Consider the following 15,662-nt stretch of genomic DNA (forward strand, 5'->3'; position numbering starts at 1 on the left):
GTGCAGGAGACAGATGGTTTCAGCGGAGGATTCCTAACCTACTCCTCCTCACCTGCAGGAGAGAGCCAGAGCCAGGGACAGTGGAGGGAACAGCTCCTGTCAGAACACATGTGAGATTATGGCCTCAACAACTCTCCATTCAGAGGGGTCCGAGTTTGTAGGGTTTAGTCTGTGGAGACTTGAAACATCTTGGTTACAACATTTAAAATTTCAACATGACTAGGTTTTAGGTCATTTCTATCTGCAGTAAGGGTTTCCTTCATGTCTCCTATGCTTTCCTCAAGCACAGCAAGTATCCTTATGATAGTTGTTAAAAATTCTATTTCCTTGTGAGAGTTTTTAGAAATTCTGTTTGAGGCATATTAGTTATATGTGCTTTAATGATATCCCTGGCAATGACCTTTTATCGTTTTTTCTTTTGGGATGAATTCCTCCATCATGGTGTATGTCTATGTCTCTGCTTTCTTAAGTGTTTTAGAAAATCCTGTTTTGTTTTCTGCTTCTAGAGTAGTGTCTTTATTGAGAAGTTCAATTGCTGTTGAGGGCTTGACACTTTAGGAAGCATTTGTTGCATATTCTGTGTGCACTGTCGTGTATTGGCTGCTCTGTCCCTCAGCTAAGTCCTCTGCAGAGTTTCTCCTGTCTCCAGTGATGAGTGTTTAGACATTGTCCACACTGTTGTGAGTTTTAACTAGGTGAGTTTGTTCTGCCTGTAAAAGAGGCTAATTCCTATTTCCCCTAGAGGTGAAGCTATGCCTCACTATATGGTCAGTAGACTTGGTGCCTTTGGGGGTATATGCCATCTTTTGAAGGAGGGGCGCAGTGCTGATCTGGTTTCCAGGCCCTCTTTCTCTAGTAAGGAAGCACCTGAGGAAGGCAACGGGGGGTATAGCTTGGTGTCAGTGGCTCAGCTTCTACTGGGAGGTTCTGTGCTGCTCACTGAATTCTGTCCATGCTGATTGGTGGGAGGAAATATTGGCATCAGCTCCCTGTCTAGTCCCTTGAGTTGGATGGAGTTCCCAGCCTCCCCTGTTCAGGAAGCCCTCCCACAGAGAGAACAATCTGTACCTGTGGGTCCCGGGCTTCCATCAGAACCCTGCCTTCACCCTGTGTCCAAACCATTGGCCCACCTGGTGGCACAGGGCTCTTATGTTTTATCTCAGGAGCTCTAGCTGGGTTTCAAAACTCCAAATTATATGAACTCAATGTGACTGGGACCCCACTGATCCTCTGTGAGAGGGTCTCGCTGTGCTGTGCCTGGAGCTAGTTATCCCAGAAGGGCAGTTGCATGAACACTAGGGGCTTGGAGTTCATGGTGAAGAACAACAAGAAGGCAGTGTTCAGTTAGCTGCTCTCAACAGAGGCTCCTATGCTAATGACCAGGGCAGTGCAATGGTGCCTGTCAGCTCTCCTGCCCCACAAGAGGCAATGCACCCTTTACAAAATGCACCCTGAGAAGGGCATTGTCTCTCCCCAAGTCGCCCAGGGGATTCCCAGACCACAATGCCCCCGATGCGACTCTGCCTTCCTTCTCCACAGAAGCACAGCTATGCCCACCAGGCTCCATGCCAGTCATGGCATGGACTTCTAAATCTTCAGTCTTTGAACTGCACATTTACAGGAGGTTGACTTGTCATGATTACTTTATGTGTCATCTTGACTGCATCATCGGTGCCCAGACTCCCCACTGTTTCTGTGGATGTCTGTGATGTGTTCCAGAAGAGACTGGCATTTCTATCCATGGTTTCTGTCTGCCTGGGCATCACCCATTCCATTAAGGTTATGAATAAAATCTGATGCAGAGGGAGGAGGAATTCCCTCAGTTTTACTTCCCATGTGCCTGTTTGAATTGGAACATTGGTTTCCTCTGTCCCTTTTTCTGAGAGTTATGTCATCAGCTCTCCACGTTCTGAGACTAGACACTAGTTCAGAATCAGATGAGAATTACACCACTGGTTTTCCTGGGTCTCCAGCATGTGAGAGTGGAATGTGGGGGCTTATCAATGTATTTAGTCATGGAAACCAATGTTCTTTGGTTTCTGTTCCTCGGGAGAATCCTGACTAATACATGGAGATGAATTATCTCTTCTTTAGAGGAATTGGATAAAGCTGTAGCTCATTTAAAGTCCTGAGTAGCAAGTGCCAGGAGGGAAGTGTGTCACATTGTTGGGACAAGTGCTGGGTGAAGATAATGGGGGTCTGGGGGATCCTGTAGTCCTGGCTGCACAGTGAGTGCATCTGGGACTCCTGTAAAGGTTCAGCTGTTGTGCGTCAGGAAATCAGCAATTCACTCATACTGAGAGACAGGAGTAAGCAATGCAAACAACTGTGTCTTTGTGCACGTTAGGGTAGTTTTCCTATGACAACACAGTTGCTAATTCAGAGAGTTAATAGATAAACACAGAATCCTGTGACCAGAGAGGCTCCCTAGAGAAACTGCTGTGTGGAGAGGAAGCCCCAGACCCTGACAGGAAAGCTTCCTTTAACCTCCATCTGCACCTGCTCCTGGGAACACAAAGTAGAATTGTGCATAGTGTGCGCCCCCTGGTGGTGCTGATCCCCCCTGCAGGGAGGTTTGTGTCTGGGCTCCCAGTGAGGTCCCCTCACCGTGTCTCTTGCACAGTAATATGTGGCCGTGTCCTCGGTCTTGAGGCTGTTCATCTGCAGATACAGCGTGTTCTTGGCGTTGTCTCTGGAGATGGTGAATCGGCCCTTCACGGAGTCTGCGTAGTATGTGCTACTTCCATCAGTATAAATATATGCGACCCACTGCAGCCCCTTCCCTGGAGCCTGGCGGACCCAGCTCATTGCATAGCTACTGAAGGTGAATCCAGAGGCCACACAGGTGAGTCTCAGGGACCCCCCAGGCTGCACCAGGTCTCCCCCAGACTCCACCAGCTGCACGTCACACTGGACACCTGCAGACACAAGACATCTTGGTCAGGAAACTGTCACACATCCACTGTCTCACTCATATCCACTCACAGACTCAGTGTCCCTCGTTCACCATGAATTACCTTTTAAAAGAGCAACCAGGAACACCCAGCCCAGCACAAACTCCATGGTGAGGTGTGTGTGTTCTGTGCTGATCACAGAATGGGAACACCTGGGACTCCCGGGGCTGGGGCTCCTCTCCCAGCTGCAGGGATGGAGCTGGACTGGTTTAATCAGCACAGGGAGGGCCCTATTTGCATATCCTCTGAGTATATATCAGGCTCCAGACTTAGATTTGTTTCAAATTTAAAACCAGTGTTTGAGAGGCACTTCTAGATCACTTCTTGCAGAAGGGACTGTGACAGTATAAATAATTCTGATCTGTGAACACAGTGATCTTTTCATCTGTGTTTGCCATTTTACATGTCTTTCTCCCAGCACGTCATGTTTGGTATGCTATTTTACTTTTTAGTGAAATTTAATCCTAAATACTTTATTTTGTGCCATATAATTTTAATATGTGTTTATTTTTGTGTGATAGATAGAAGGAGAGAGAGATCAGAGAGAGAGAAAGGGACAGAGAATCCCAAGCAGGCTGTAAACAATCATTGCAGACCCTACCTCAGAATTAAACTCAAGAACCATGAGATCATGACCCGAGCCAAAATCAACAGTAGGCACTTAACGGATTGAGCCACACAGATGCTCCATTTTGTGCCATTTTCAATTGTGTGATTTTGTTATTTTTTTCATATACTATGTTTTAGGTGTGTGGAAATACAACATATTTTTGTATGTTGATTTGTACCCTGAACTTTTCCTGAGTTTATTAGTTCTGATACTTTTTTTGTGGAGTTTCTAAAGTTTCACTATATGTAAGTTTGCGTGATTCTCAAACAAATAATTTTCTTCTTACTGATTTACATGTCTTTATTTCATTTTCTTACCTAATTTTTATGGGTACATCTGGAACTTGTAGGAGCAGCAAGCTTTTTCCTTCTTTGCTTCTGTGTTCTTTGTCTGGTCTAAGGATTCAATTGACATAAGACAGATCTACAGAAGAGAATAAATTTCATTTGCATGTGCACAAGCTTCCTAATAATATGACACCCAGAGAATGAAGAAAGTAGGTGGCCCTTGTGCCTTTTAGAAAAAAAAAATGGATTTGTGAAGAGTTAACAAGACAGAGATTTGGGTTTGGGCAAGTTAATTAGTGAGGAATTAACAAGGCTTGTTTGCACAGCTTTCTTGGTGCTAAAGTTCCCATTTCTGGTGTAAGGATGGTTCTTCCATTCTGGTAGAGGGGAAGAAGTTTCCCAGGAGAGATTTATTTCCTGCTCTCAAGGGGACAAAGGAGGGTCACAGTTTCCTTAGACTAGCTGTTACTCAAGTGACTTTCCTCCAAATAAGCAATGTGACAAGATGACATACATTGGGTGCCATATTTTACTGGTCTTCATGTTACCATGTGGAATACCTATGTAGGGAATGAGCATCCTTGCCTGGCTCCTAATGTGACAGGAAAAGCTTCAGTTTTTCACTGTTAAATATGCTGTCAGGTGTGGCCTTTTCATCTATGGCCACGATTTTGTGGAGGTTATTTCTTTCTTTCCCTCAGTTGCTGAGAATTTCTAATAATGACAATTTGTTGAATTTTGTCTAGTTTTATATGTATCAATAGATGATGAACTAGATGATCAACAGATGTGACTGCATTGTCACATATGACCCTTTCATTGTGCTGTTGCATTCACTTGCTAGGAGTTTTGCATGTATGTCCATCTGAGATATTGGCCTTTAGTTTCTCTTCTTATGGTGTCTTTCAATTTTGCAGCATAGTAAGGTTGGTCTTGTAGATGAATTGGGGCATATTCCTTTCTTTTCAGTTTTTGGTAAGAGTCTGAGAGGTACTGTCATTAAGTGTCTTTTATATTTTGATATAATTCATAGATAAAGCTCTGTGTTACTAAGCTGACTTTTTTCTTTTGGGGCGGTGTATGATTAGATTATAGATTGAATTTTATTTGTTTTCATCCTGTTAATTTTCTGTTTCTTCAAGTACAGTCTTGCGGATTGTTTGTCTCTGGAAATTGCCTAGTTGCCCTTAGTTATCTAATAATGGGTCTATAACTATCTAGGAATTTTCTGTTATTGTTTTTCACTTCTTTGGTATCAGTTATGTCCCCTCCTTAATTCTGATTGTATCTGTTTGAGTTTTACCTATTTTCCTAGTAGAGATGCTTTTTCAATTGCATTTAGCTTTCCAGATATCAATTTCAATTTGTTAATTTTTTGTTTTATTACACTTTTTATTCCTTTTATCTGTTCTAATAATTTCTAGTATTAGTTGAGTTAATAAAAATGCCAATGAATGTATCTGGGAAATTCTTATGTATATGGTACCACAAAGCACACAGAAGTGAGAAAACAATCCTGAGAAAGAAGAACAAACCTGGAGACAGCACACATCCTCCTTTCTAAGTATATTGCAGAGGTACATTGTCTATAACACTGTGCTGCTGGCACAGAGTCAGACACACAGACCAGTGGAGCAGGTTACAGAGACCAGAGTGAAATGTGTCTGGATGCAGTCAGCAAATCCTCCATGAGATTTCATAGAATTAAAATTAGGGAAAAAATGGCCTCTTTCATAAGTGGTTTTGAATTCCAGTGAGTAAAATAATGACATTTGGTCCTTATCTTATAACATACAGATATGAAGACCCCCATTCAGCCCCTTCCCTGGAGTCTAGCAGACCCACCTCATCAATTAGCTACTGAAGGTGAATCTAGAGACTGCACAGGAGAGTCTCAGGGACCCCCTCCCCCGCCAGGCTTCTCAGTTCTCCCCCAGACTCTACCAGCTGTACGTCACACAAGACATCTACGGATACAAGTCAGGAAAATGTCACACATCCACTGTTTCTCTCACTCATATCCACTAACATAGTCAGTGTTTCTTGTTCATCATGAATTACTGTTTAAAATAGAACCAAGGAAAACCAAAGTGAACCCAAACTCCATGGTGAGATGTCTGTGTTCTGTTCTGATCACTGAATGTGAACACTTAGGGGCTGGGGCTCTTCTCCCAGCTACAGTTTCAGGGATGGGAGGGTTTAATCAGCATACAGATGTCCTTTGACAATATAGTAAATTTTGCAACAGAATCCTCAAGAAGCCAGAGTGACCTTTGGCAGGTGTAAGGGATGGGGCAGTGTTTGGTGTCACAATATCTTTCAGGACATTGTGATTTATTAATTTGTGATTTTGCTGCAGTGATTATAAGTACCCATGATAATCCTTATTTTCACATATGAACCCAAACACTTGAGGTAAGAATCAGTATACCACCATTGTACAGGTTAACAGATACACTGCGGCAGAGACAGAGTGTGTGAATGTCCAAGATCACGTATGAGGTGAGAGTAGTCCCAGTATCTGGACCTGTGCTCTCCATCAGGGGACCCACCGGCCTCCTGAACCACATGCAGGACAAGGCTGGACATCCCAGTGAGTTTTGCAGGTTCCTGACTTTCTAGAAGTCCCAGGAGAGTGATGGGTGGAAGCCAGGTCTATTCTGTCACAAATTGGAGAGAGTGAGAAGCCTCGACAGAGACTCACAGAGCTGATGGAGATGCCAGGGTTTTTCTACAAACACAAGGGGTCATTTACACATGAACCCTATGTGGACATCAATGGAAACCCTCAATATGGAGCCTCTGGGTGGCTCAGTTGGTTAAGTGTCCGATTTTGACTCAGGTCATGGTCTCACAGTTTATGAGTCTGAGCCTTGTGTCGTGCTCTGTGCTGACAGCTCAGAGCCTGGAGACTGCTTGATATTCTGATACTGTGTCTCCTCTCTCTCTCTTCCCCTTGCCCGCTCGTAGTCTGTCTCTCCCTCCCATAACAATAAATAAACATTAAAAAAAGAAAGCCTCAATAACGTTAAAATGGTTGAATTTTATTAAAATATGTTGAAGGCAAAACACCTGAGAACAGGAAGGATGATGTTAATTAAAAATATTTCTTCATCTATGAAATGGAGATCATTATTCTTCTAACCTCTTGTTAATGTGAGAATGATCAAAGATGTATTTATCCCAGTGTCTGACCCTGGGAAAATTGTGTATTCCCCTTATCATGGTTTATTTAAACAGGGAGGACACTTGTGTGTTTCCACAGCTTTACAAACTCTTTGCTGTATTCATATCAGAATAAGTGTGCAGAGTCTGGATCTGAAAGCCCTTCCGAGGAGACCAGTCCTCAACCAATCTCTTGTCCTGGATCATGAGCTCCCTGGTCTCTGAGTTCCCCCTGGTGGTTGTGATTGCCCCCCGGTGGTCCCCGTGCTCCTGTTGTTTCACAGACCCCTGCAGAGTTACAGTGACTCCTTTATTCCCCTCCCCATTTATGCAACAGGCAAGGGTGAGACCCTTCCATCATGAGCACTGCAGACCCTACTGTTCACAGGATGTCTCCTCCTACATATTTTCCATCTTTGAACCCTTCACTCTGCTTTTTGCCTATAAATATACAGTTATATTTCCTTTAATCATTGGTGAGCAACAATCTTGAATAGTTATCCTTATCAGCTGGCAAGAGTCAGAAGAACTTTTCATTTGATAATCGAGAGAACGAAAAGAAAGATTTTTGGGCTCAGAAATTCTACTTTCATGAAGCTGGGATAAATGTGCTCAGCTTCAAACATGCACCACCTTCAAGAAAAAAGGAAGTGTGAATCCCAGAGACACGTTGGAGTCTGAGATTCAGAGCATTCTGTCTTTGAACCTAATGGGTTTCCCCAGATTGATAATCAAATTGTTTCTTGTTGGTGATGCACTTCTAAATTACACTGTATTTCTTCTGGCATAGGAATGTCAGTACCTGTTATGTTATGGTTACCATGCAGAAGCATTCAGAAAACAAAAATGGTTTTCTAGAAATGCAGGTCGGCTGATGGAGAGAGTTTCACCCCAGGATGGAAGGCACCATGGTCTCACCCTACCCAAGCTACATGGTTAGATTTGGGGTTTTAGAGGTAGTGAAATTTAGGTACGTTTTGGACTTGACTTAATATGTAATGATTTGACATGTTGCAGGATTTGGGGGTGTGGTAATGTGAGTGTCATGTGGGAGGGAGGTGAACTTTCCCTGACATCAGTGTGGACTGTGTTCGTCTATGTCATTCTTGAACCTGTGTAGAATAACTTATGTGGCCAAAGGGACTTGTCACATGAGATTAATTTTGACACATTGATATTACTGCCATGTGTATGAGTCTGGGGATGGCGTTCAGGACACAGATGGGCAGTCACCAAATGTCCATCTCGGAACTGAAGATGAGTAGGTCCTGAAGACAGCACATCTGTGGGAGGGAATACCTTGAGAATTGTGGGATGAAACCCCTCATCACCAGGCACAGACACTTTCTTGCATGAAGTTCAAGTCTCCCTCTGGATCTGAGTGTTTAACTGAACCCAGGTGGATATGCATGGATGTCCCCAAAATGCTCTGAGGTGAAGAGAAACGGTAAGGAAAGAAACATGAAGAAAGACAGATAACAACAAGGAAAGACACATAAAGGTGTCATTGCCATTGAGAGAGGACTTCTGGGGATGACATGCATCCTGTTTTCTGCAGCCTTGATTGGACGATGTTGGACACTAGCCAGTGGAGTTCGGGGGCAGCCCTACAAACTGGGCTCTGGGATGTAAGACCAGAACCATAGCCACCCTAAGCTGACTGTATTGTGGACAAGTGACATGACTCGGGAGGTCCCTCACCTGAGGGTAAAGAGATGTTCTGGCCACCCTGTGGCCCCCCCACCCTCTGAGGTCACTCCCTCCAAATGTTATACATTCACAGCTCTATTGTATGTGAAATGTACCCTCTCTCAGTAAGGCGATGGTCCACTGCTGGTTCTGGGAGGATCCATCCTTGTGAACTTGTCTCTGGTATAAACCTCTTCTCTGTCTTCTAAGAATGAAAGCAAAGTTCCCCTTAACATGCAGCTAAAATCCAATATTGTGCCCTCACTTGGATCCAATTATTTTTTGGTGTAAATCACTAGTGAATTTGTCATCTGTTTGGAAATTCCCTTCAGAAGCAAGTACTGGAATACATGGGTGGTGTCAGGTGGTGTAGACCAGTGGAACAGCACATGGTAACCATGCATCCTCAAGGCTGAGCTTGTTCCCTAGTGAGGAATGGGAAGTACAAGGAATGCCGGGTGACACTAGTCTGTGCTTTCTGAGTACCCAGCAGACCTGGGTGAATGAGCCTGGTCCAGGAGCAAGGACGTCTACACACAGGCAATACATAGATGCCAGCTGTCTAGACAGACTGCCCATGAGACGGGGTCACAGAGAAGCAGGGATGGGCAGCTGGGGTTTGAATTCCCACTCACGTGGCACCAACATTGGGAATCCTGAGTATGTTTGTTAATTAATGTCCACTACCAGTTAGGGATAAAATGGGTAAATGCAAGTTGTTAGACTCACTGCCCTAGATCCCATTGGTTATGACCATTTGTAACAACATTTGCCCCCTTCCTTTTTTTCCCCTGTTTTTTAATATATGAAGATTTTATTTATTTACATCTTTGTTAGTTAACATGTAGTGTAGTTTTAGTTTTGGGAATAAAATTTAGTGATTCATCACATACATTAACATCCAGTGCGCATCACAAGTGACCTACATAATCTCCATCACCCGTGTAGCTATTTGAATCAGAATTTTTGTGTCCTTTGTGTAAATACCTTGTAGAGAAATTGGTGGGACATAAGGTAATTCTATTTTGACTTTTTAAACTCTTCTCCAGTGTGGTCACACCACTTTGCATTCCCACCAAGAGTATAGGAAGGTTCCTCTGTCTCCACATCCTTGCCCATATCTGTTGTTTCCTGAATTGTTCATTTTAGCCATTCTGACAGGTGTGAGGTGGTATCTTATCATGATTTTGAATTGATTTTCCCCAATGATGAGTGATGTTGAGCATCTTTTCATGTGTCTCTTAGCCATCCAGATGTTTTCTTTGGAAAAGTGTCTGCTCATGTCTTTTGACCATTCACTGGATATTTATTTGTTCTTCTGTGTTTGTTAAGTTCTTATAGATTTTGGATACTAACTCTTACCATGTATGTCATTTTCAAATATCTTCACTCCTCTGTCAGTTGCCACTTAGTGTTGTTGACTGTTTCCTCCACTGTGCAGAAGCTTTTTATCTTGATGAGGTCCCAATAGTTCATTTTTTGCTTTTGTTTTCCTTGCCTCTAGAGGCTTGTGTATTAAGAAGTTGCTGAGGTCGAGGTCAAAGAGGTTTCTGCCTGTTTTCTCTTATAGATGTTGATGCTTTTTGGTCTTACATTTAGGTTTTTCATCCATTTTGAATATATTTTTGTGTTTGCTGTAGGAAAGTGTGCCAGATTCATTCTTCTGCATGTTAATATCCAGTTTTCCCAGCACCATTTGCTGAACAGACTGTTCAGCACATCTGGTTCTCTATTCTGTCCCATTCATGTATGTGTCTATTTTTGTGCCAGTACCATACTATCTTGATGATTACAGCTTCGTAATACAGCTTGAAGTCTAGAATTGTGATCCCTCAAGGTTTGGATTTCTTTTTCAACATTGCTCTGCCTATTCGGTGTTTTCTGGTTTTATACAAATTTTAAAATTCTTTGTTCTTTTTCTGTGAAGAATGTTGGTGTTATTTTGGTAAGGATCACATTGAATGTGTAGATTGCTTTGGGTAGTATTGATATTTTACCAATATTTGTTTCCCAATCCATGACCATGGAATGCTCTTCCTTTGTGTCTTGTGTAATTTGCTTCATATGCTTTCTATAGTTTTTAGCATACAGATCTCTAACATCTTTGGTTAGGTTTATTCCTAGGTATGTTATGATTTTTGGTGCAATTGTAAATGGGTCTGTTTCCTTAATGTCTCTCTTTTCTGCTTCATTTTTGGTGTATGTATATAGTGCCAATAACTTGATGTTGTCTTTGTATCCTACAACTTTTCTGAGTTTTGTCTCGTCCTAGAAGTCTTTTGGTGGAATCTTTTGGATTTTCCACATAGAGTATCATGTAATCTGCAAAGAGTGAACGCTTGACTTATTCCTTTCAAATGTCTATGCGTTTTATTCCTTTTCCTTGTTTGATTGCAGAGGCTAAGCCTTCTATTACTACGTTGAACAAACTTAGTGACAGTGGATATCCCTGTCATGTTCCTGACCATATGTGGAGAGCACTCAGTGTTTCCCCATTGAGGATGATGTTAACAGTGCGTGTTTTGTATATGGCCTTTATGTCATTGAAGAATTTTCCATCTATCTTTACTTGCTTGATGGTTTTTATCAAGAAAAGATAGTGTAGTTTATCAAATGCTTCTCTGCATTTATTGAAAGGATCATTTGGGTCTTCTCCTATTATTGATATGGTGTATAACTTTGATTCATTGTTAATATTGATCCATCCTTGCACCCCAGGAATAAATCCGACTTCATCCTGGTAAATGATTCTTTTAATGTACTGTTGGATTCAATTTGTAAGTATGTTGTTGATAATTTTTGCATCCATGTTCACCTGGGCAATTGGTCTGTAATTCTCCTTTTCTAATTCTTCCTGTTGAAATTTTGGTAGTTTACATGTTTCTGGGAATTTATTCATTTCTTCCAGATGGCCTAATTGGTTGGTATATAGTTTTTCATAATATTCTCTTATAATTGATTGTATTTCTGGTGTTGGTTGTGATCTGTCCCATGAAATTCATGATTTTGTCTCTTTGGGTCCTTTTTCTTTTCTGTTTGAATAATCTGGTCCAGGAAGTTCAATTTTATTCATTCTTTCAGAAAGCAACCTAAAAGTTTTGTTGATCTGTTCTACTGTTTTTGTTTCTTTCTATGCCATTTATAGATACTCTATGATTGTTTACCCTCCTCGTCTGACTTTAGGCTTCATTTGCTCTTCCTTTTCTAGCTTCTTTAGGTGTAAAGTGGTTGTGTGTTTAAAATTTTATTTTTATCGTGTTAGGCCTGTACTGCTATCTACTTCCATCTTAAACCTGCTTTTGCTGCATCCCACAGGATTTGGACCGTCAACGCTAACATTTTCATTTGCTTCCATGTATTTTTATTTCTTCTTTAATTTCCTGGTCAACCGCTTTATTCTTCAGTGCAATGGTCTTTTACTCCAACTATTAGTGGTGTTTCCAAATTTTTCCTTGTGGTTGACTCCAAGTTTCATAGTGTTCTGATCTGAAAATATGCATGCCATAGTCTCAATCTTTTTGTACTTGTAGGGGCTGATTTATGACCCAGTATGTGATCTGTTCTGGAGAATGTTCCATGTGCACTCGACAAGAATGTATTCTGCTGCTTTAAGATGGAATGTTTTGAATATATCTGTTAAGTCCATCTGCACCTGTGTCATTCAAAGCCATTGTTTCCTTCTTGATTTTCTTCTTACACTATCTGTTCATTGTTGCAAGTGGGGTGTCCCCTACTTACAAGTGCAAGTCTCCTACTACTAGTGTATTATTATCAATGAGTTTTTTTATGTCATTAATTGCTTTACATATTTCAGTGCCCCAATTTGTGGTCATAAATATTTACACTTGTTAGTGCTTCTTGTTGGATAGACCACTTTATGATATAATGCCCTTCTTCATCTCTTTTTGCAGTCTTTGTATTTTAAATCCAGGTTGCCTGATATGAATATGGTACTACAGCTTTCTTTTTTTGTCCAGTAGCATGATAAATTGTTCTGCAACCCCTCACTTTCAATCAACAGGTATCTCTAGGTCTCAAAGTAGTCTTTTATAGGCAGAATATACATGGTTCTTGTTTTTTTAATCCATTCTGATACTCTGTGTCTTTATACTGGACTTTTTAGTTCATTTACATTCACAGTGATTACTGAAAGATATGATATTAGTGTAATTGTGTTATCACAATGTTTCTGTAAAGTAATTTTTTTTCTGGAGATTTATTCTATTCCTTTCTAATGTTTGTTGCTTTTGGTCTTTCTTTCCCACTCAAAGAGTCCCCTTTAGTATTTCTTGCAGGGTTGGGTTAGGGGTCAGAGACTCCTTTAGATTTTGTTTGTCTGGGAAGCTCTTTATCTCTCCTTCTTCTCAATGAGAAACTTCCTGGATAAAGTATTCTTCCCTGCCCATTTTTTTCCCATTCAGCACATTGAATGTATGATGACACTCCCTTCTCTCTTGGTAAGTTTCTGTGAATGGAACTAACCTTATTTGCCTTCCCTTCTTAGGGACTTCTTTTCTCTTGCTGCTTTTAGGATTTTTCCTTTATCTCTCTATTATGTCAATTTTCTATGATTTCTCTTGGTAATGGCCTACATTTGTTGATTTTGATAGGAGTTCTCTGTGCCTTCTGGATTTGGATGTTCATTTCCTTCCTTGGGTTAGGGCAACTTTCAGCTACAATTTGCACAGATAAACCTTCTGTCCCTTTTTCCCTCTCTTCTTTTGGGACTCCTATGAAAGGAATTTTACTACACTGTACAGAGTGGCTGAGTTCTCTAAGTCTACATCCATAACCCAAGAAGTTAGTTTACCCTCTCTTTTCTGATTCCTAATTTTCCATAATTTTATCTTCTATATCACTTAGTCATCCCTCTGCTGCTTCCACCCATTATTATGTGCCGTAAGCATCATGTCTCTTTCATAGAATTTTTAAATTTCACCGTTGACCAGTTTTTATGTCTTTTATCTCTGTGGTATGCATATATGCATATCTTGATGTCTTCTATGCTGTTCTCAAGCCCATCCATTATCCTTACTATTGTTGTTTTCAGTTCTGTTTTAGGCCTATTCCTTATATCTGTTTTGATTAGATCTCTGGATATGATCCTTTCTTGTTCTCTCTTTGGGGATGAATTCCTCCATATTCTCATATTGTCTAGGTCTCTGTGTTCTTCTGTGTTTTAGAAAACCTGTTATGTTTTCTGCTTCTGAGAGTCATGGCTACATTAAGAAGAGTTCATATGCTGTACGGAGACTGGCGCTTCAGGAAGGGTTTGTGGTGAGTGCTGTGTGCACTGTGTTCTTGCGTTTTGGTGTCTTGGTAAGTGGGCATCACCCAATCCATTACGGTTATGAATAGAATAAAAATAAAAGTGAAGCAAATTCTCTCATTTTTACTTCTTGTGTGCCTGCTTGAGCTGTAACATTGGCTTCCTCTTGCCCTTGGAGTGAAAGTTAAACCATCAGGTCCCCACATTCTCAGACTTGAGTCTAGTTTGGAATCAGATGAGAATTACACCTTTGACTTTACTGGGTATCCAGCATGTGATAGCATATCATGGGACTTCTCAGCCTATTTAGTCATGTAAGCCAATGTGCTTTGTGTTCTGTTCCTCAGGATTATCCTGACTAATACATGTAGATGCTTTTTCTCTTGTAGTTTCAAGTATTTGAAGAAAACTGTAACACATATAAAGTTCTGAGAAGCAAAGTGACATGAATGAAGTGTCATGGTGTTTGACTGGGACAAGAGCAGGGTGAGGATAACCAGGAGCTATGGGATCCTGTGGTCCTAGATGCAAAGTGAGCGCACCTGGGACTCCTGTAAATGTTCAGTTGATGTGCATCAGGATACATGTAAACCATCGATATTTAGTACAAGGTTAAGCAATTGTAAGAGACTCTATCACTTGTTCATGTAAGTATAGTGTTCCTGGTAAAACAAACTTTGTAAACCAGACCCGAGTAGGTAAGCACAGAATCATGTGTCCAGAGAGGCTTCCTGGGGGAAACTGCTGTATGGAGAGGAAGCCCCAGGCCATGGCACAAAACCTTCCAACAACCCCTACCTGCACCTGCTCCTGGGAACACAAACAGAATGGTGCATAGTGTGCACCCCCTGGCGGTCCTGATCTTCTTCTACAGGGCGGTTTGTGTCTGGGCTCACACTGACAACCCCTCACTGTGTCCTTGCACAGTAATACATGGCTGTGTCTGCAGACCACTGACTGCTTAGCTCCATGTAGGCTGTGTTTGTGGATGTGTCTGCTGTCAGAGTGAGTCCGCTCTGGAACTTTTGTGCATAGCTTGTAGAATCATCTTCAGGGTCAGTGCTTCCCATCCACTCAAGCCCTTGTGCAGGAGCCTGTCGCACCCAGTGCATAAAGTAATCAGTGAAGCTGTATCCAGATGCTTTGCAGAAGATCTTCACTGATGCCCCAGGCTTCCTCACTTCAGCCCCAGACTGCACCAGCAGAACCTGGGAGTGCACACCTGTAGAGAGGGGACAAGAGCGGATGAAATCAATGTTGACTGGTCCTGGTCCACTCCTGTGTCCAGGGACTTGGCTGACCCTTACCTGTCGCCACTGCCACCAGGTAGAGGATTCTCCAGCTCCAGTCCATCGTGAGGGGATGTGTCTCAGGGTCTCCGGTAGAGGATGGCGTTGTACGGTGATGCTCTCAGGGCACAGACACACCCATACTTAACCTAGTGCTCTGAGCACTATTTGCATCTGATGGAACAGGATATTTAAACACCCTTTAGCATCCCTCATCTACTGATATTTTAGATTGCTTTCTGGAAAAGGAAACACTGGCTTCTGACAGGAAAGCCTTCCTCACCCCTTGTGCACCTACTCACCTGGGGTAGCAGCCTGGTGCTGGGTAGTACTGAAAGCTCCCTGCAGTCTAGGCCCGGCCCTGCAGGGAGGTTCCTGTCAAGACTCACAGGACTTTTA

General features: G+C 42.0%; 1 pseudogene across 1 annotated transcript; it reads right to left on the reverse strand.

The window, feature by feature from the left end:
* Positions 1–14,882: 14,882 nt before the first annotated feature.
* Positions 14,883–15,363, reverse strand: LOC145715520 (immunoglobulin heavy variable 1-46 pseudogene; annotated as a pseudogene). The gene is made up of 2 exons (XR_014137746.1): positions 15,282–15,363; positions 14,883–15,196 (listed from the first exon to the last, which is right to left on the reverse strand). The product of XR_014137746.1 is annotated as an immunoglobulin heavy variable 1-46 pseudogene (transcript).
* Between the last annotated feature and the right edge of the window lie 299 nt (positions 15,364–15,662).

Source organism: Panthera onca, chromosome B3 (genome assembly GCF_046562875.1).
Source record: "Panthera onca isolate mPanOnc1 chromosome B3, mPanOnc1 haplotype 2, whole genome shotgun sequence".
In the NCBI taxonomy this organism is placed as follows: domain Eukaryota; kingdom Metazoa; phylum Chordata; class Mammalia; order Carnivora; family Felidae; genus Panthera; species Panthera onca.